This window comes from Cololabis saira, chromosome 3 (assembly GCF_033807715.1).
Source record: "Cololabis saira isolate AMF1-May2022 chromosome 3, fColSai1.1, whole genome shotgun sequence".
Classification (NCBI taxonomy): Eukaryota; Metazoa; Chordata; class Actinopteri; order Beloniformes; family Belonidae; genus Cololabis; species Cololabis saira.
Genome location: NC_084589.1, coordinates 38,487,268 through 38,508,006, shown reverse-complemented (window position 1 = coordinate 38,508,006; position 20,739 = coordinate 38,487,268).

Sequence of the window (20,739 nt, the reverse complement as noted above, 5' to 3'; positions counted from 1 at the left end):
TGTGTGTGTGTGTGTGTGTGTGTAAAGGTACATTGGTCTCACCTCAGGCTCCACATTGGGACTCTCCATAGCCATGGTGACACAACTCGCGTAGAAGAAAATTTCCATCACGAATTGAAATGCAATACAGGAAACGATCGTTCTACAGTTCTGACGCCATCTGGAACACAAAACAAACACATGCTTTAAACACACTTTAACATATTAAAATAAGAGCTGTAAAATGCCCTGCATTTTTAGATGTTTGACTGTTCATCTAATGGGGATTTGTTCATTTGAATCCGGTATGTAGGAGCAGAGAAACATCTAGAACATGTAAGCAGTAGAGTCCTACAAAAAAAAGGGTCGGCAGGGCAAACAAGTTATGCGCTACATCAGCTAATGGACAGAGCCAAACATATGGATACCAACAAGAGAGCAGAACTGCGAGAAGACACGCCCCAAACCCTGTTTTAATAATAATTATTGGTCATAATACCTGTGAATCGGTGCTGCTGAACTTTTACCTCATACGTGGTTTTAGATTAACTGAAAAGCTGGAAATCGGCTAAAAATTCATAACATTCTTTTTTGTTCTTTTTAAAAATCTTCTTGTGTTTTGCAGCCCAGTACTGCTACTGTTTTTATTTGTCATTTTCAGGACACATGTAACAAACAGTGCACTGGTAAACGAAATTTCGTTGCCTCTGGCTCAGAAAAGTAAATAAAATGATACAGTTTAAAAACGTCCTAACTCAACCTAACTAAAACTACATTTTAACTTAACTTAACTTAAAAGGTGCTTGAGTGCCTAAAAAATATGAAAATAAATAGAATATTCAGCTTTACATTTTAAAAAACACATTAGCAACATTAGCAGCAGTTTGTGTACTTTTCCATTTCGTATGTGTGTGTTTGTGGGTGTGGAATCCTTTCATTTAGAGTTCAACAGTCTTATGTTCTGGGGGATGAAGCTGTTCTGCATCTCACACTGCAGAACCTCCTGCCAGAGTTGAGAGTGTGAACAGTCCATGGTGTGTATGTGTGGAGTCTCTGATGATGCTGTTTGCTCTCGTCAGACAGCGCATGTTTCCCATGTCCAGGATGGAGGGCAGAGAGGTCCCGATGATCTTCTCTGCCGTCCTCACCACTCTCTGGAGGCATTTCCAGTCCGCTGCTGTGCAGCTGCCGCACCGCACAGAGATACATTTCGTCGTGATGGACTGGATTGTGCTCCTGTAGAAGGTGGTGAGGATGGGAGGGGGGAGACGGGATCTCTTCATCCTGCGTAGGAAGTTCACCAGAGATCCTGTGTTTTCTGTCCAGGTTAGGGAGTTGGTGATGTGCACTCCCAGGAACTTTGTGCTCTCCACCACCTCCACTGCTGAGTTGCTGATATGCAGCGACGTGTGTTTGGGCTGCTTCTTTCTGAAGTCGACAATGAGTTCTTTGGTTTTGTCGACATTCAGGAGAAGGTTATTGCTGCTGCACCAGTTCACCAGCCGCTCCCCTTCCTCTCTATAGGCCCGCTCGTCGTGGTTGCGGATGAGGCCCACAGGCCCACCACTGTCGCAGGCCCGGTTCTACGAGGGTGCATAAGCATTGCACCCTCAGTTTATGATTTTGCATGCTCAGTTGAAAAGACAACTGACAAGTGCGCGCGAGTTAAGCCTGATTTATGGTTCTGCGTTAAATCGTTGGTGTAACGCGGAACCATAAATCAGCCTTCAGTGTACGTCACTCATCTGCGTCCAGCAGTTACCTTCACCAGCAAGACGCTGCTCTCTGCTGCTCCGTTAACACAAAGTAACGATGGATATTCGGAAGTGGTTCAAGCACAACCACGCCAGCAAGTTAGACAACGGTGGTCATGAGACAGAGACTCCATCTCAACTTGACTGGACCACGACAGGTTATATTTATTTTTGCTATTCATTTTTCTATGTTTTATTTTCTGTTGCTACACTGTAAAAACTCCAAATCTTACCAGGAATATTTGTCTTATTTCTAGTTAAAATGGCTAATTTTTAGTCAAAAAATCTCATTACACTTAAAACAAGAGTAATTACCAGAAAAATAACTTGTTATTTGACAATTTTCAACTGTTTCAAATACATTTTCACTTGAAATAAGTAGAAAAATCTGCCAGTGGGACAAGATTTATCTTCTCATTACAAGCAAAAAAATCTTGTTCCACTGGCAGATTTTTCTACTTATTTTAAGTGAAAATCTACTTGAAACAGGTGGAAATTGTTGTTTTTTCCAGTGATGAGTCTTGTTTTAAGTGCAATGAGATCTTTTTTTTACTAAAAATGAGCCATTTTAACTAGAAATAAGACAAATATTCTTGTTAGGATTTTGAATTTTTGCAGTGTAGATTGTCTGATGGGTGAGGTAGCCAAGACTAAATGTAGCATATTCTTTGTTCTGCAGCGATATTGCTGCAAAAATGCACTTGAAAGACACTTTAAATATTATTCTTTGACTGGTATCATTCCACTTGAAATGACTGTCATGTTTAGTGATGGTTTTGAGCTGTATAGATAAAATTAGTTTGAATTTCTATGTTTAATTTTCAGGGTAAGAAACATCTGTTGCTACATTGTCTGATGGGTGAGGTAGCCCAGACTAAATGTAGCATTTTCTTTGTTCTGCAGCAATATTGCTGCAATAAAGCATTTGAAATACACTTTAAATATTCTTGTTTTGCTAGTATCATTCCGCTTGAAATTATGGGAAAATGCATAATTTAGTGTTGAATAACGTGCCAGGCATGTGCACCCCCTCTGATCTGAGATGCAGCCCTAGTCATCATTTTCTAGAACCGGCCCTGCACTGTCGTGTCATCCGCATATTCTATGATGTGGTTGGTGGTGGATCTGGCGACACAGTCCTGGGTCATGAGAGTGAAGAGCAGCGGGCTCAGGACGCAGCCCTGAGGTGAGCCCTGTGCTCAGGGTGATGACTGAGGACGTGTTCTTCCCCACCCCAACAAACTGGGGCCTTTCAGAAAGAAAGTCCAGTATCCAGTTGCATAGTGTGGTGCTGAAACCAAGGGCTGCCAGTTTATCTGCTAGATGCTGGGGGATTATTGTGTTAAAAGCTGATCTGTAATCAACAAACAGCATCCGTACAGAGGTGTAGCTCTCCTCCAGGTGTAGATGGAGTGCAGAGGAGATGGCATCCTCTGTGGAACGGTTCGGGCAATAGGTGAACTGTAGTGGGTCGAAGCCGGGGGGTAGTTTTGAGACCATGTGTTGCTTTATGAGCCTCTCAAAACACTTCATCATGATCGGGGTGAGCGCTATGGGGCGATAGTCATTTATGCAGGTTATTGTGGATGTTTTGGGCACTGGTGTGATGGGGGCAGTCTTGAGACATGATGGGACTGTGGCCTGATTTAGGGAGGGGTTGTAGATGTCCGTCAGAACCGGGGCCAGCTGGTCGCCGCATTCCCTGAGTAGGCGCCCAGGAATCTCATCCGGCCCGGCTGCTTTCCGTGTCTTTATACCAGTCTTTATACCACCCCCCTTGGCTGAAGGAATTTGATTCAGCATCATGTAAATTTGTGTCTCTTTTATGTATGTCAGTCATGTTGTATTAGCATCATCAACTTGCCTGTTCTGGGGGGGCAAGAAAAAGAGGGACCAGTCTTCGCGCTCCTTGCACCACCGTCGTGCCCTGCGGATCCAGTTTGTAGATCTCTCCAGGTCCGGCTGTTACATATCAGTTTCATATGGAAAACATGATCAAAATCATCCCAATAAATAAATAAATGCATTAAAAAAAAAACCCACACAAACACAACAAGCTCCTCTTGGAATTCAGGGGAGTTTTGGTAAGATGTATTTATGAGAGTTTATTTGAACATTCAAGACCTCAAGCTTGTAAAGGTGTGTAAATGTTGAAAAATCAATACTTTAACTTACATCATCCTGAATACCAACGGTATTCGCCTCGCCTTGTTGGTTTGCCTGGACTGCATTCCTGCCTGGCTCGGGCTGGCTCTCCACAGACTCCAAAGCCAGTATCAGCCGACACTGAAAAAGCATAAACAAAGGCATATGTGTGGAAAAGCAGGAGTGTTTCATCAAGTAGCATCTTGAGTCTCTGAAGTTAATCGTTGATAACTAAACAACTGGGAAATGACAAAGCACATTTTCTCAGGTGAAGCACAAGACCCATCTGACATGTTTCAAAAGGAATTTGGAGGGGGTTAGGAGTCTTCAGCAGACCTCACTGTGGTTTTTAGAGGGAATGTTTTTATAGTTGTGTATGCAGGTGCTTCTGAATCCCATATTTAAAAGCCACGTTGACTCAGGGTTTCACTAAAACATGAAGGAAACATATGACTGGTCTAGGGCTGGGCGATATATCGAGATTTTAATATATATCAATATATTTTCAAACACGATATGGTACCAGACAATATCGTTTATATCGATTTTTAAAAAATTTAAAAAAATTAAAAAAAAATATTATTTTTTTTTTTTACATTTTTTTTTTTACTGATTTTGATATAGCTTATTTTGTGACAAATTGACTTGAATGTTGTATTTGAAATTTGCACAAATGTTTTGTTATTTGCACAACTGTCAACCTCAGTGGAAAAGTCTGCCTGTTACTGTCTACATTCTATTAATTACACAGTGTATTTTAATTTAATTGTTATGCAGGAAAGGGATATTTGTTTTATTTTCTTCAAGAAGCATTTTTATTCTATATATGCAGGCAGTTTATTTTTATTTCATTTGTTTTATACATTTTGATTTTGTGCAGACCTCTGTTAATAAAGGTACCTGTGTGACATTTGGCACGAGGCTTTGTATTAAAACTGACTGTTTTTTTAAGGGTTTGCCTCAGAAAAAAATGAAGCTAACAGAGATGCTATGCTATAATGCTTTGGGGGAAACCCCAATTAAGGCACAGAAAAAATATCGAGATATATATCGAGTATCGCCATTTAGCTAGAAAATATCGAGATATGACTTTTGGTCCATATCGCCCAGCCCTAGACTGGTCCATACCTGCTTGTGGAAACTGTGAATCACAATGGCCAACAGAATGTTGAGGAGAAAGATTCTTCCCACGACAATGACAGCCACAAAGTAGAGAGCAGCCCAGCTGGCGGTCGAGGCCATTGTGTTAACCAGGACAACGTTCCAGTCTTCCAAAGTTACAATCTGGGTTGATAGATGGGAAAACGACAATAGATAAAGATGTATGTGTGCAATGATAACATCTAATGATGATTGCATAGTATCCAAGGTCAAACACTTACCTGGAAGACAGTTGTCATGGACATGTGCAGTGAGTCAAAGTATTCATCAGGATCAATCAGGGTTTGGTCTGCAGGGCCACGCCTACAGCCAAACAGGTGCATCCCAAAGATACTGCAGAGACAGCAGATCACACTGACAGTCACATTTACAAATACTGTGCACTGTGGGACTCTGAATGCCACGATAAACAAGAACATGTCAAGAACGTACTTGTTAATGTGTGTGTGTGCATACCCGAAGCAAATGACGAAGGTCAAAAACACGATCAGAAAGGTGAAGACCTCCTTCAAGGCTCGCTTCAGACACAGCAGCTGTCTCTTCATGTGTGGAAAGTAGTTCAACAGACGGCCGAGACGCAGCACACGGAAGACGATGAAGGTCGGTTCCACAAGACTGAGGGCCAAAACAACCAAATTTCAATATGATGTGAAGTGCAGAAATCATATAGAATCTCAGCAAAATCATCACTAGATTTCAACATTACCATGAGATTATGTATTAACGATTTGAATTATACCTCACAGTGACGGTGACGAGGTCAAAGAGGTTGCCTTTGACGATGAAAAAAGCCCATTTCCAAGTCATGATCTTTAGTAAGATCTCCGTCACAAAGAAAGCGGTGAAGCAGCGTTTGCAGACAAACACGACCTTTGTCAACATCTGAGGCTGCAGGACGAGAAGTTGGAGAGTATTTTAAAACAGAGCAAGACAATACAGAGAGCATGAGCAGATGTGGTAAAGGAGATATGTGAGCCAGAAACATTTCACTTTTCCACACACACCAACATCTTACCTGGTTGTGGTGCAGCATAGACATGGCGATGAGATCTGCGAGAAAAATCCCTGTGGCCACATAAGAGAAGCGCTCTCCTTTGACCATGATGTCAAGTCTTTCCTTGAACTGATACTGGACCCACAACAAGAAGCCAATGAGTCAGTTGTGGGACCTCAGTACAACATCATCTGATGTAAAGCCAGTTGCTTACCAGTCTCTCCAAAAAGGAACCCACATCAGGCTGGCTGCTACCGATGTCCATGTACAATGTTACCCTGTGGGGTTAGATAAAAGAATAGTCTCATTTACCCAAAGCAACACATATGTTTCAAACCATCCCATTCACTAACTCGTAATCTGATCACACAACATAATAAACCATTAAACATTTCAGGTTATATAATCAGCCAGTCCACCTGTTGCAGAAGCCGTCCCGCCACTTGATCCTGGTCCTGGTTGTCATGTCATCCTCATCCACAGCAAACTCCTCTACCGGGGTTTCTTCCTCGATGAGGGACGTGACCACCTTCAACATGATAATGCCCGCCAGCTGGTTGGGAAACATAAAGGGTGGTATGTTTATTGCACCTCTCACGGTCAACATTAAAGGGGACCTGTTATGAAAAACATGTTTTTTCTTGTTTTAACATATATAAAGTGGTCTCCCCTCACCCTGCCATCACAGAGAAGATGAAATGCCACGAAATTCTGCAGGGTCTGTACACCCGGCCCGGCTGAATCTTCCAGTGTCATGTGACTTCTACGAGCCGTTCAGAATCTGCTCCTATGGTGACGTCACCATAGGCGCAGAGGTTTGGCCTCCGCTGCTGAAACCACGCCCACAACTAACTCCGCCGGCTGGAGCTTCCGCCATTGTTTGGAAGCGGTGACTGTTTCCACAACGAGGGACAGTTTTTGCATCGACATTTACCCTCATAAAAGGATCAGTAGCAACAGTACGGACCGGGCAACTGCACACGAGTCAGCGGTAAGTGACGTTATTTTTTTTATGTTATTTATATTCAGGGCTGCACATAATTATTTTGGTCTGGGGCTCAGAGGAGACCCTGGATATGTGACTTGGGCCTCCAAAAACGCGGTGACCCGTCTCGCCGGATCGATAAAAGAGGGATGCAGGAATAAGTTATAGGCAAAACGATATTTATTCACTTATAAAGATGAATGGCTCAATATGGTCCTTTACAAAGTTAATTTATTTCAATAATTCAACTAGAATATGGTGTAAAAGTTAATTTATTTCAATAATTCAACTAGAATATGGTGTAAAAGTTAATTTATTTCAATAATTCAACTAGAATATGGTGTAAAAGTTAATCTATTTCAATAATTCAACTTAAAAGGTGAAACTAATATATTACCTGTCTTATTACATGCAAAGCAAGATATGTTAAACCTTTATTTGTTATAATTTTGATGATGGAATTGTTTATTGATTTCATAAAATATTCTCTAATTTATTTTTTATTTGGGGTTTTCATAAACTGTGAGCCATAATCAGAGAGACGCGTCTTGCTGGTGCAGGAATGCTGCTGCTGCACACAGTGACGGACACTGGCTGATTTATGGTTCCGCGTTGCACCAACGCAGAGCTTACGGGGTAGGATACGCGGGAGCGCGAACGTACGGTGCGCGTCGCCGCGTAACATCATGCAGCCACTTCTCGGCGAACACACATTTTCTGTTTCTATCCACGGGTAGTGGTTCAGTTTGGTGTCTCTTTGTAGTTGGTGGTGGTGGAACGCCAAAATAATTACTTAATGGCGCTTGCTTCTTGGACATGTCGGGGTTTGTTCAGTAAAGCTGATCCTACCTCTCTCCCTGCGCAACCCACCGCAGCAGCAGACGCGCTGTGATTGGCCAGCCCAGTACCAACTTTGAGTGGCTGTTCTGGGGAAAAGCTCTCCCAATAGATGTTTTAATATTAGTATTCTGGTCTGGCCACAACCAATAATATGAGCCCCAGCTGTTGGTACGCAAAAGCGCTTCTCAGCACTAGATTGACAGCGCACTGTGGATTTTGACGGCGCATGCGCTCTGGCGGCCCACTTATGTGCAGCCCTGTTTATATTCATCTACAAGTATGATCTTTGCATGGGCTAAGTATTTAGCTTAGCTTTGGAGCATCGGAGCTAAGCTGAGCACCGGAGCTATACATTTTTATTCTATTTATGGTTTCAGATCCTCCAAGCACCTGGAGCTGTTCAACGACACCTTCAGAAGACGCACGGTCCTTCCTTGAGCCAGCAATAGTGCATAAATGTTATTTATATACAACTTATGTTTTTATTTTTTTAACAATAAAGTTGCCATTTGTGAAAAATCAGTGTTGTGATTTCTTTACAGTTAACATGATTCATTTGTCTTGTAACATAAGAAATGAAATGATGAATCGGAGTAAATAACTGTGGCGTACCTGTTTAGAATTCAATTAAATCTTCCTGTGTGAATTAGTGTGAAGACGAGGTGACCCGGATCCCTCTTCAGGTGACTAAAGGCTGATTTATGGTTCTGCGTCACACCAACGCAGAGCCTACGGCGTAGGGTACGCGTCGATTTAACGCAGAACCGTAATTCAGGCTTAAAGGGAACCCTGCGTATTAAGACATGTAGGTCTTAAAAGATATATCTTGGTATCAATTATAACAATGTGATATAAAAAACCTTTTTGATGTCTTCGTTTTTATAAAATTTGAAAATATAATTTAACTCGTAGGTCGCCATTGTTGTTTACACCGCAATGCATTCTGGGTAGTGACGTCACACGGCTGCACCTGCTGGCCCCCGTACACTGTTTTGACTGTTCAACGAGATAATCCAGAGGATAAACATGTCATCTGTTCAGCCATTTCAATTTGAACCCGAGCACAAGGTCAATGAGGAAGACAACACTGAAAACATATCTCAAAACGAGCCAAATGAAGACCAAAAAAGAAGGGGTGAGGCGAGAGTGGGACAAAATCCCAGCAACTGCGTCTCAATGCAAACAGAGGAGGAGAGCGTTTGCTGTCAAGAGCTCGTGTTTTTGTCAGCAGCTGTTCACTTTAAGCTATTATGTGATAAAACGTATTCCAATATCAATAATTTTGGAGATTATTAGCATCCACCGCTGTCCGGCGTAGGGTACGCGTCGATTTAACGCAGAACCGTAATTCAGGCTTAAGATCCGTTTACACCGTGTCATAACTGCATGCGAGCGTCCGACTATCGCGTCGAGCTGCGTGACATCAGACGCTCTCTGTCCACACTGAAACCGTTAAACTCGCAGCCAGTTAGGACAGTCCAATACAGAAAAAATAAACCAATGGAATTGATTTTGTCGCCGAAGCTCCCTCGCATGGGACACGCTTTGTGTACGCAGAAGGCTCTTCTGCCCGGAGCGAGGCTTTGTTCCCTCCCCTGCTACACGTCATTCAGGCAGCCAATCAGCACAGAGCCTCATTATCATAGCCCCCCCTCCCCTTAGAATCCCTCACAGAAAATGAGGTTAGAAGCGGTAAAACTAGAGACATGGCCCACAGGCTGAATTTCTGTTTTATGTAGAACAAACAAGCTTTAGATTGTTTTTAAGACATTCAAGGCCTGTTTAAAATATACATTAAATGCCATGATAGGTCCCCTTTAAGCAACAAGGAAGACTTTAGTCAGCACTTACGAAAGTGACGACGATGAAAAACAGCAAATTCCACCAGGAATGAGCGTCCATCACGAGATACATTATATCTGACCAGCCTTCGAGTGTGACAACCTGGAGGGAAATAAACGCATCGAGCAATAAAGGTAACGTACTGGAAGCAATGATGGCGTACTTAGCTTTACACACAATCGGCTGACAGAGAAACATATCGATTTCCTACCTGAAACATGGTGAGCATTGCAGGCAGATAGCTGTCAAAGCTCACATGTCCCAGGAAAGGGTTGGGGCCATCGGGGCGACACACGTTGTAGTAGGCGTTGATGTTAAAACAGCCGCTGCCGTTGGCTCCAGCTGCTGCAGTGCTTGCCCAATCTGCAGGTGATCCTTGCAGGTGATGGGGAGGAGCGAGAGAACAGACTTTGCCATCATCGTAGTAGGGTGGAATGTCACTGCAGCGGCGCATCCCTCCGGAGTTGTCAGGAGAACAGATGAACGGGTATTTGGGTCCAATGGAGTAGTAGGCTGGGCTCAGAGACACGTTTCTGGATTTGAAACATGAAGATGACAGCACACACAATAAATTCTATAAATTATTTCACAGATGAAGTCACAAGAGTCTGTTGCTGGAAGTGCTTTCTGTTGTTTAAGCTTAAGTATATTCAAATTAGTGACAAACCAAAACTTCTAGTAAATTGTAGAATAGTTTTATACTACAAGGCTCGTTAGATAAGCACTTATCATCAAAATAACTTTGCGGTCCTCCCGAGGTTAGCGAACTGCGTGATTAACTGGTGCAATGTAGAAGCTAAAAACACTGATTTGAAAATGACAAAAGAGAAATTGTACAAAGATGGCATACACCTGCCAGAAAAGTTCTTTGTGACTATAGCAGAAAAAAAATCACGGCAGATTTTAAAGCATTGTGAAAGACTGAAGAGGAACTGTTGAATGAAACATGGCAAAGCAATTATCTATAGACTAAAAAATACATACAATATTTAACATATAAATCAATAATTTGAACAGCAGAGTTAACTGTCAGTGCAGACTAGGACCAGGCAGAAAATACTGAAGAGTGGACCAAACCGTACTCACGTGAGGACGCCTTCCTGGGGGAAGCAGCGGTGACTGAGCTCTCCTCTCCACAGCCCGATTCCAGCCACAGCAAACACGTTAATGAGCAAGAACAGCATGATGATGCTGTACATCAAACTGGGGAGGACTCTCAGGAGTTTGGAAACCATATCTTTGGTTGCTATACAGAGGGACATAAGAAAACACACTCTTAACACATAATGGACACATGAAACTCCCCCATCTCTGGGATTTGAACACTTCTAAGCATTTATTATCAACTAACAGTTAAATTTAACCTCCTTTTAAAATTGACCTTCCAGTTTAGTTGCTGAGAAGCAGTTGTCTGCAGAACACACTCATATTCATACACTGGACTGGATGTTTTGAACCACAGATTTAATCTCTGCCTCCTCTCATCTCTAACGTTCTGCTCTCCAGCCTCAGTAAAATAGCAATGTGGCTCATCGGTCACTTCCCTACCAGGTGTAGCTTCTGGATGGATAAGATGTTCAAACAAAGGCTGTTCTCCCAGATATACTTTCAATTGGTCTGTCTTGAAAATCAATAACAGAAAAAAGGAGACTGTTTTTTTTTAAACAATTCTTGTAAACATTTGAACAAATCAACTTACTTGGAAATCTGAGGAGAAGTTTGAATGGCTTGAGTGCCTGACAGAGTTGGCGATGGAGGCCCAAACCCGAAACGATGACATCTACCATCCTAAAAAGACAGTTGCAGACAGAAACAAGATAACCACGTTAACTTTGTGGTCTTGTGATTTCTCTGATTTGAGCTGAATCATTTTCATTTTGTGCTGAGTTTGAATGGAGGAAAATACAAAGTTCGTGTGACACAAAGAAGGATCCTTACTCTAGAGAGCACAGGAAGATGTTAAATCGGTTCCAGTTGTTACTCAGGTAACTCTTTGGTTGACCAAAGACACCTTGGGCCACCATCTTCATGAGAATTTCCAGGAGGAAAAACCCCAATATGTAAGAATCCACTACCTGGTCAGATACAGTTACAAATTTCTACATTTACACACATGGCAAAAGAAGACTCAACATAATGTACATGTATTTTATATATAAAAGTTCATAATAATAATAATAATGCTGGTCACAACTGTGGATTTGCATATTCCAGTGATGATGCAGACTTCACACTAACCTCCAGGTTGAGGTGGTTCTTTACACAAGGATTGTACCAGAGTTCGAACAAAGTTCTCACCAAAAGAACCACCACTGACATCAACTCCAGGCACGTGGAAGATGTATGTTAAGGTCAAAACACATTCAGGCTGCACAAATCATTATTACAGACTAGAGCCTTACATACGAGATGTACTTAAAGCAGATTTTAGTTTCTTCTTAAAATCACAAATGATTTCCCTAAAGACAAATGGATAGTAACTTGTATCCACTGAAGGTAAAACCCCCTGTTAATACGAATCATTGCGTTAACCAGTTGTTAGCCAAATATATCTCCAACAGTGGGAAAGGATATTTGTTACAGACCAGCTTTAGGCACAACGAACGAAGCCAGTTGGTCTGTTTTAACACAAAAAAAGATCGAGCGGGCAGGTCCGGGTACGGCAGCTCCTCAGCCCTGGCTTCTTCGTCTTCCCGGGGCCCCGGGGAGACACGTCCGGCTCCATCAGGAGTCGACTCCATGCTTTGCATCTCAATGTCAGTCATTTTAAACAAAAACTGTGTGGAGTTGGACAGAAAATAAGGGGAGAGAGGAGTCAGAATCATAAACACGGGACATGATGTTGGAACTGTCCATTGTGCCAATAGATGGTATGCACTCACATGAGATTTGCCTGGATGTTAAGAGTGGCATGGGAGATAATCTAAGATTATCTCTAAGAGTGGGGGGGGGGGTAGTATGCCCCTGAATCAGGGGGTGTTTCGGCCTTTAAACAGAAGAAAAAAACGAAGTTAGTAAGGTCCATGGATAGATGGACATAGCATCGCCACTATAGGGGAAGAAAGAAAACCGTCTTTCATTTTATTTCAGGACAGTAAAAGCCTTGCAGTGCATGGAAATGTGTGTAGGGTACATAAATCATTTTAAATATTTGGAATAAAGCAGTAATTCAAACTTTTTATGATTCTACATATACACAATTACAAAGCTCCTGTGGGCTGTCGTCAAAGAGGGTCACGCTGAAAATCACAACAACATTTTGTCACAATTAGCTCTCAATAATGCTTAAAAAAGTTGTATTCATTTTTTGAAAGTCCCTTTTTAACCGCGGTTGAATTGGTTTGATATTGGATATTGGATATTATGAATTCAACACCCATAAAACTTGTGATACATACCACTGATTTTGGTCAAACCACTTGTGATGTGTTCATGGTCATTTAGACTATATATCACAAAACAGTAATTATTATAAAATCATATGGGCTGATTTAATGTGGTTTAATGAATTCAACACCCATAAAACTTGTGATACATACCACTGATTTTGGTCATATTGCTTGTGATGTGTTCATGGTCATCTAGACTATATATCACAAGAGAGTAATTATTATAAAATCATATTATGGGCTGATTTAATGAGGTTCAATGAAAACAATCGGTGTTATGTATCACAAGTTTTATGGGTGTTGAATTCATTAAACCACATTAAATCAGCCCATATATATGATTTTTAAATCAGCCCATATATATGATTTTTTAATAATTACTGTTTTGTGATATATAGTCTAGATGACCATGAACACATCACAAGTGGTTTGACCAAAATCAGTGGTATGTATCACAAGTTTTACGGGTGTTGAATTCATAATATCCAATATCAAACCAATTCAACCGCGGTCCCTTTTTAGCACATTTCCAACAATATTTGTTGAATGAAAAATGAACATATTGTGGAAGTCGTGAAAATAGATGAGCGACAACTTCTCACGGTGCGGACACAGAAGCGCGTGTCCCTTTATTAAATCCACCGGTTAACTGAACAGCAAACGTTAAGACGCTTCTCACACAGAACTAACTGACTCCAAAAACGTCACCGTACTTAGAAGTTACACATTAAACACATATATTAAAACCTGAATAAACACTGTATGGTAATGCTGTGACTACCGTAACATCTCTAAGCAGGTGAATTATGTACACATCACATGAATGACAAAAGGTACTACAATATGAACATATAGTATATAGGCCTACTTGTAACTAGGCAACAATCTGTTTAGTTTCGACCCAAAGCCTCCTTAACCTTCTGGGTTAAGGAGGCTGACTCCACCTCCACCTTTAAAACTAAACTTAAAACCTTTCTGTTTAGTAAAGCCTATAGTTAGTGTTTAGTAAACCTCTAGCTGGTGTTGGTAAATCTCTAGGTAGTGTAAACTTTAGTGTGTCAGAGTCGCTCCTGTAGTTTCTTGTGCTGGCCCCCCCTTCTCCTCCCTTTTCTCTCTTTTGTCCATGTTGCAGCATCCTTTGCCGGACACCGGAACCTGCAGGTGGTCGTGGGTGGCTTGTAGCTTGCATTACGGAGCACAAGTCTTTCCCTGACCCTGCACCCCAACCTGGGACTTGCTGATTGGGCCGGAGCTTCGGGAGCTGTGTGCTGGCCTGCGGTCCCCACCCCTGGTCATCCCGTTGCTGCCCCCCCCTTCTCCTCCCTTTTCTCTCTTTTGTCCTGCAGGTGGCCGTGGGTGGCTTGTAGCTTGCATTACGGAGCACAAGTCTTTTCCTGACCCTGCACCCCAACCTGGGACTTGCTGATTGGGCCGGAGCTTCGGGAGCTGTGTGCTGGCCTGCGGTCCCCACCCCCGGTCATCCCGTTGCTGCTTCCACCTGCCTGCTGTGCTGTTGCCGTCCCTGACCCACCAGTCTGGCCCTCGGCAGGAGGGTCCCCCCTGATGAGCCTGGTCCTGCTCAAGGTTTCTTCCCTCCTAAAGGGGAGTTTTTCCTTGCCACTGTTTGGCTTAAGGTTTTTCTCCCACTAGGGGAGTTTTTTACCTGCCATTGTTTATGTAATATCTGCTCGGGGGTCATGTTCTGGGTATGGGTCTCTGTAAAGCGTCTAGAGACAACTCTGTTGTATTAGACGCTATATAAATAAAATTGAATTGAAATTGAATTGAATTTAGATTTAGAACTAAGATTTAAAATGTAGCGTTTATGTTTAACATTTAGTAATAAAATTCAACTATTTAATATATTTCTAAGTAAACAAATATTGTTGTGAATCTGCTGTTGTGAAAAAAATACTTTCAAAAATTCCCGTTTTTATAAACATCTTTTGAAGTTAAACGTGATAAAATCTTGTCAGCGCTTTACAAACTGAGCCCCATAGGTTCCAACAGTTCAATGTGGTGTTGGTTTTTTTTTTCAAATTTAAAATCCAAAAGAATAACTATTTCTCAACAAATGTAGAAACCTTTTTGGTATATTATGAGAGTGAAATGTTCACCTCCTTCAGTACTACAATCAAGCCACATTTAAAGCATTGACACCTGTAATAAATGTTTAGCAACTTTACTGTGCTCTGCAATTCTTGTAACAAAAGCTGCACATCTGTACGGAGCCCCTAAAGGGACACGGATTTATTTATTTTTTTATAATGAGTTTTAAGCGTGCGCGTGAAACCTTTACGCGCGCGCGTAAAACCTTTAAGTGAGCACGTAAAGTTGTTTACTTGCAAGCAAAGTGGTAATGTCCTTATAATGGAGTCCCAGGTTAAAATATAGCTCAGCTAAATCCTGTAATGTTATTTCCATTCATAAACAGAGCAGGGCGCAACTGGAGGGTCTCCTGTTCCAGCAAAACTCCCATGTACTTGTTTTTACGCGCTCATGTAGAACAACTTTTAGGCGCTCACTTATAAGTTTTGCGAGAGCGCGTGAAACTTTTTAGTGAGTGCATAAACGTTTTACGTGCTCACGTAAACAACTTTACGTGCTCACTTAAAGGTTTTACGCGCGCGCGTAAAGGTTTCACGTGCACGCTTAAAACTCATACATAAAAAAAAAAAATCCGTGTCCCTTTAGGGGCTCCGTACATCTGCATGCTGACAGGTAAATTGATCATTACAGCCTCATGAAAAAAAAAAATTATGTCAACAGGTATTAAAATAAACACATCCGACACAAAGTCATACGTCAAAAATGGTAATAAATGTTGCTTCACAAAATATATACATTATTTAAACACTTACCAGAGAAAAACACCTCTTCTGTTTAACTGTAGTAATATTCACACTTAAAATAAATGAAAGCACAAAACCAAACTGTTTTCAAATGTAGTAACTAAGTATGAAGTATTTAGCCTCTGTCCAAATGTAGAACTGAAAAAAACTGAATCTGAGCGTTGAATCTCTAGTTTGAAAATAAACAGGTAGTAGCAGTATTTATTCTGACGACCGGAAAAATAAAAAACAACAGCTTTCACTGTTCATGTTCAAACATTCTGTCAAGCTTCGCACAATTTATTTACATTTAAAGCAGCCATGTCACGTGCCCATGTAAACCCTACGTGATACAGGAGTAGAACATTTTAGGTCTATAATTTTCAGCAAAAACTTTCCACAGACTTTTTACTGAAGTTTTATTGAGAGCATCATCGCCTTCTCAATAAAGGCTGATTTATGGTCCTCCGTTACACCAACGCAGAGCCTACGCCGTAGGGTACGTGGTGAATCTCACCGTACGGCGTAGGCTCTGCGTCGATTTAACGCAGAACCATGATTCATTCGTGATTCGCCATTGATACATTTAGGGACCGTCGGAATTCTGAAATTACGGATTATTTCTCAATCTTTTGCATGAGATTATTATGTAGATCAAGAAAGACTAGTCTTTGTATAAACTACTCAATTTTATGTATGTAAATAATACATTTTGCAAGTACAGTCAACTTAATTGTGTTAAATTTACTTTATTTATCAAAATTAGTTGCAAAAATTAAGTTGACTTTACTTGCAAATGAATTTTGTACATACTAAAAATTAAGTAGTTTATACAAAGACTAGTCTTTCTTGATCTACATAAAAATCTCATGCGAAAAAGTCCCACCATTTTTTTTTAAAGTAGATCAAGCAAGATATTTTTTACTCTTGTGTTGTACATAAAACAAATAAATCATTTTCATCTAAACGTTGGTCAATCTGCCCAATAGATTAAAATTGTTAAAGGAAAAGTAAATAGAACAAGATTATTGCTTGTTGTTTGTGTGTAAATGAAATGATTGCCTGGGATTACATAAATAGCCTACTGCTTGTTAAGGAAAAAATGCACAATGTCTTGTTTTTTGAACAAATGCAGATTAAGTTCAAAACTAGATGTATTCATGTAAAGCAACAAACTTCATTTTTAATTGTTAATATGATATCACAGATTTAAATATGTTATATTTACATGCGCTTAGATTGATTTTTTTCAGTGTACTGTTTACTACATTTGCACTCATTATTTATTACCCATTCCACCTCAGCTATAACTTGCAAATATATATATATATATATATATATATATATATATATATATATATATATATATATATATATATATATATATATATATATATATATATATATATATATCAAAGAGGGTCACGCTGAAAAACACAACAACATTTTGTCACAATTAGCTCTCAATAATGCTTAAAGAAGTTGTATTCATTTTTTGAAAGTCCCTTTTTAGCACATTTCCAACAATATTTGTTAACCTAGAAATAAACTAAATAGTTAAAAGTAAATAGTAATCTAAATGTTGCAACTTAATGTTAAATGTAAATATAAATCTTAACTTTAAATATAAATGTTTTAGGTGGAACTTAATATTTAGCCTATATGCAAATTCACCCTGAATTTAGTAACCGGATCAAAAAACAAATTGAAACCAATTTACAGGGAAAATTAACATATGGACCTACGTATATAGTATATAGGCCTACTTGTAACTAGGCAACAATCTGTTTAGTTTCGACCCAAACATTTACATTTAGGACTAAGATTTAAAATTTAGCACTTATGTTCTAACATTTAGTACGGAAGAGTATTAGGGCCACTTAAAAAAAAAAAAAAAGAATTCTGAGAAAAAAGTCAGAATTCTGACTTTAATCTCAGAATTCTGAGAAAAAAGTCAGAATTCTGGGCCACTTAAAAAATAATAAAAATAATTCAGAGAAAAAAGTCAGAATTCTGACTTTATTCTCAGAATTCTGACTTTAATCTCAGAATTCTGACTTTAATCTCAGAATTCTGAGAAAAAAGTCAGAATTCTGAGAAAAAAGTCAGAATTCTGAGAAAAAAGTCAGAATTCTGACTTTTTTCTCAGAAGAAAAAAAAAAAAAAAAAAGTCAGAATTCTGAGAAAAAAGTCAGAATTCTGACTTTTTTCTCAGAATTCTGAGATTAAAGTCAGAATTCTGACTTTTTTCTCAGAAAAAAAAAAAAAAAAAAAGTCAGAATTCTGACTTTAATCTCAGAATTCTGACTTTTTTTTTTTATTTTTACTTTTTTTTTTTTTTTTTGGGGGCAGCACGGTGGCTTAGTGGTTAGCACTGTTGCCTCACAGCAAGAAGGTCCCCTGTTCGACTCCCAGGCCGGGCAGGGGCCTTTCTGTGTGGAGTTTGCATGTTCTCCCCGTGCTTGCGTGGGTTCTCTCCGGGTACTCCGGCTTCCTCCCACAGTCCAAAAACATGCATATTAGGTTAATTGGTGATTCTAAATTGCCCGTAAGTGTGAGCGTGAGTGTGGTTGTGAGCATGGTTTGTGTGTTTATATGTGGCCCTGCCCCAAAAAAAAAAAAAAAAGTAAAAAAAAAAAAAAAAGTCAGAATTCTGAGATTAAAGTCAGAATTCTGACTTTTTTCTCAGAATTCTGACTTTTTTCTCAGAATTCTGAGATTAAAGTCAGAATTCTGACTTTTTTCTCAGAATTCTGACTTTTTTCTCAGAATTCTGAGATTAAAGTCAGAATTCTGACTTTTTTCTCAGAATTCTTTTTATTTTTTTTAAGTGGCCCAGAATTCTGACTTTTTTCTCAGAATTCTGAGATTAAAGTCAGAATTCTGACTTTTTTCTCAGAATTATTTTTTTTTTTTTTAAGTGGCCCTAATACTCTTCCGTACATTTAGTAATAAAATTCAACTATTTAATATATTTCTAAGTAAACAAATATTGTTGTGAATCTGCAAAAAAAAATACTTTCAAAAATTCCCGTTTCTCTAAACATCTTTTGAAGTTAAACGTGATAAAATCTTGTCAGCGCTTTACAAACTGAGCCCCATAGGTTCCAACAGTTCAATGTGGTGTTGTTTTTTTCAAATTTAAAATCCAAAAGAATAACTATTTCTCAACAAATGTAGAAACCTTTTTGGTATATTATGAGAGTGAAATGTTCACCTCCTTCAGTACTACAATCAAGCCACATTTAAAGCATTGACACCTGTAATAAATGTTTAGCAACTTTACTGTGTTCAGTATTTGAGGACATGCATTAATTCTTGTAACAAAAGCTGCACATCCACATGCTGACAGGTAAATTGATCGTTACAGCCTCATGAAAAAAAAATATATGTTAACAGGTATTAAAATAAACACATCCGACACAAAGTCATAGCTACGTCAAAAACTGTCCATGGTAATAAATGTTGCTTCACAAGATATACAAATTATGTAAACACTTACCAGAGAAAAACACCTCTTCTGTTTAACTGTAGTAATATTCACACTTAAAATAAATGAAAGCACAAAACCAAACTGTTTTCAAATGTAGTAACTAAGTATGAAGTATTTAGCCTCTGTCCAAATGTAGAACGGAAACAAACTGAATCTGAGCGTTGAATCTGTAGTTTGAAAATAAACAGGTAGTAGCAGTATTTATTCTGACGACCGGAAAAATAAAAAACAACAGCTTTCACTGTTCATGTTCAAACATTCTGTCAAGCTTCGCACAATTTATTTACATTTAAAGCAGCGGTGGCGGTGACGGTGGGAACCTGCTCTCCAGCCTTAGGTTAGACAAACAACAGCGCCTTACTTCTTTATTTGTGCTATTTAACGCAAATAATAATTTCAAATAAGGGAAAAAAAGTCCCCCAATGATTCATCAGTCTGCACCTTCAACAGGACTTTGTGAGTCTCTCACACCCTCGTGGAGGAATGATGGGAATTCAAAAGACAAAAAGTGTTTCACAATTACAGGCAAATGTATTTCTGGCTGCACAAATACAGACTTTTAAAACCTGATGCATGAACAAAATTCTGAAAGGACAAAATTAATGTCTGGCTGTGAAGGAATAAAGTCAGGCACAGAAAAGGGTTGGGAAAGTTTCCCCTGAAGGTTATAGTTCCTCCCAGCTGCAGCTGAAAACCTCCAAAATGAGAGTATAAGCCTTGTGAATAATCTGTGGGACGATCTATCGGTGAAATTAAAATCTGCTCACACACTCTTTATGTCTGTTTCAGGATGACACATGGGAGGCGTTGATGCCCACTGGAGCACAGTAATGTTCCTTCAGCCTGGAAATGTCAAAAAGAGGAGAACTAGAGGTCAGAGCATCTTACAGTCTGTGCACGTCTGTCCACCAAAGGCCTGTTACGCTTCAACCAGAAATGAAGACAACAAAACTGCTGGTGAAGAAACACGTGTGTCACATGGTGTGTGTGTGAGTGGAGACCCAAATCCTGATCACTGCACATGTGAAAACCTTCTCACCAAAAATAAAACGTGTCATTCCCACGCTAAACATCCCTTCTTCCTGGTCCTGGTTTGAGCTTTTAACTGAACTCACATTAAAGCTTTGGCTGAAGGTTTAAGTTTTTTTTAGGTGAGTTTTTTTTTAAAATAGTAAACATTTCAGAATTCTTTACCTCAACAGCATCCAGACTCACATCTTGCATGCCCACAGCTTGGGTTATTTCCACAGTGGGACTTCTTCACAATAAACTGAACTTTCCTACTTTTTGAGGGGATTTTGTTTTGTATTTTATTTATATTATAGT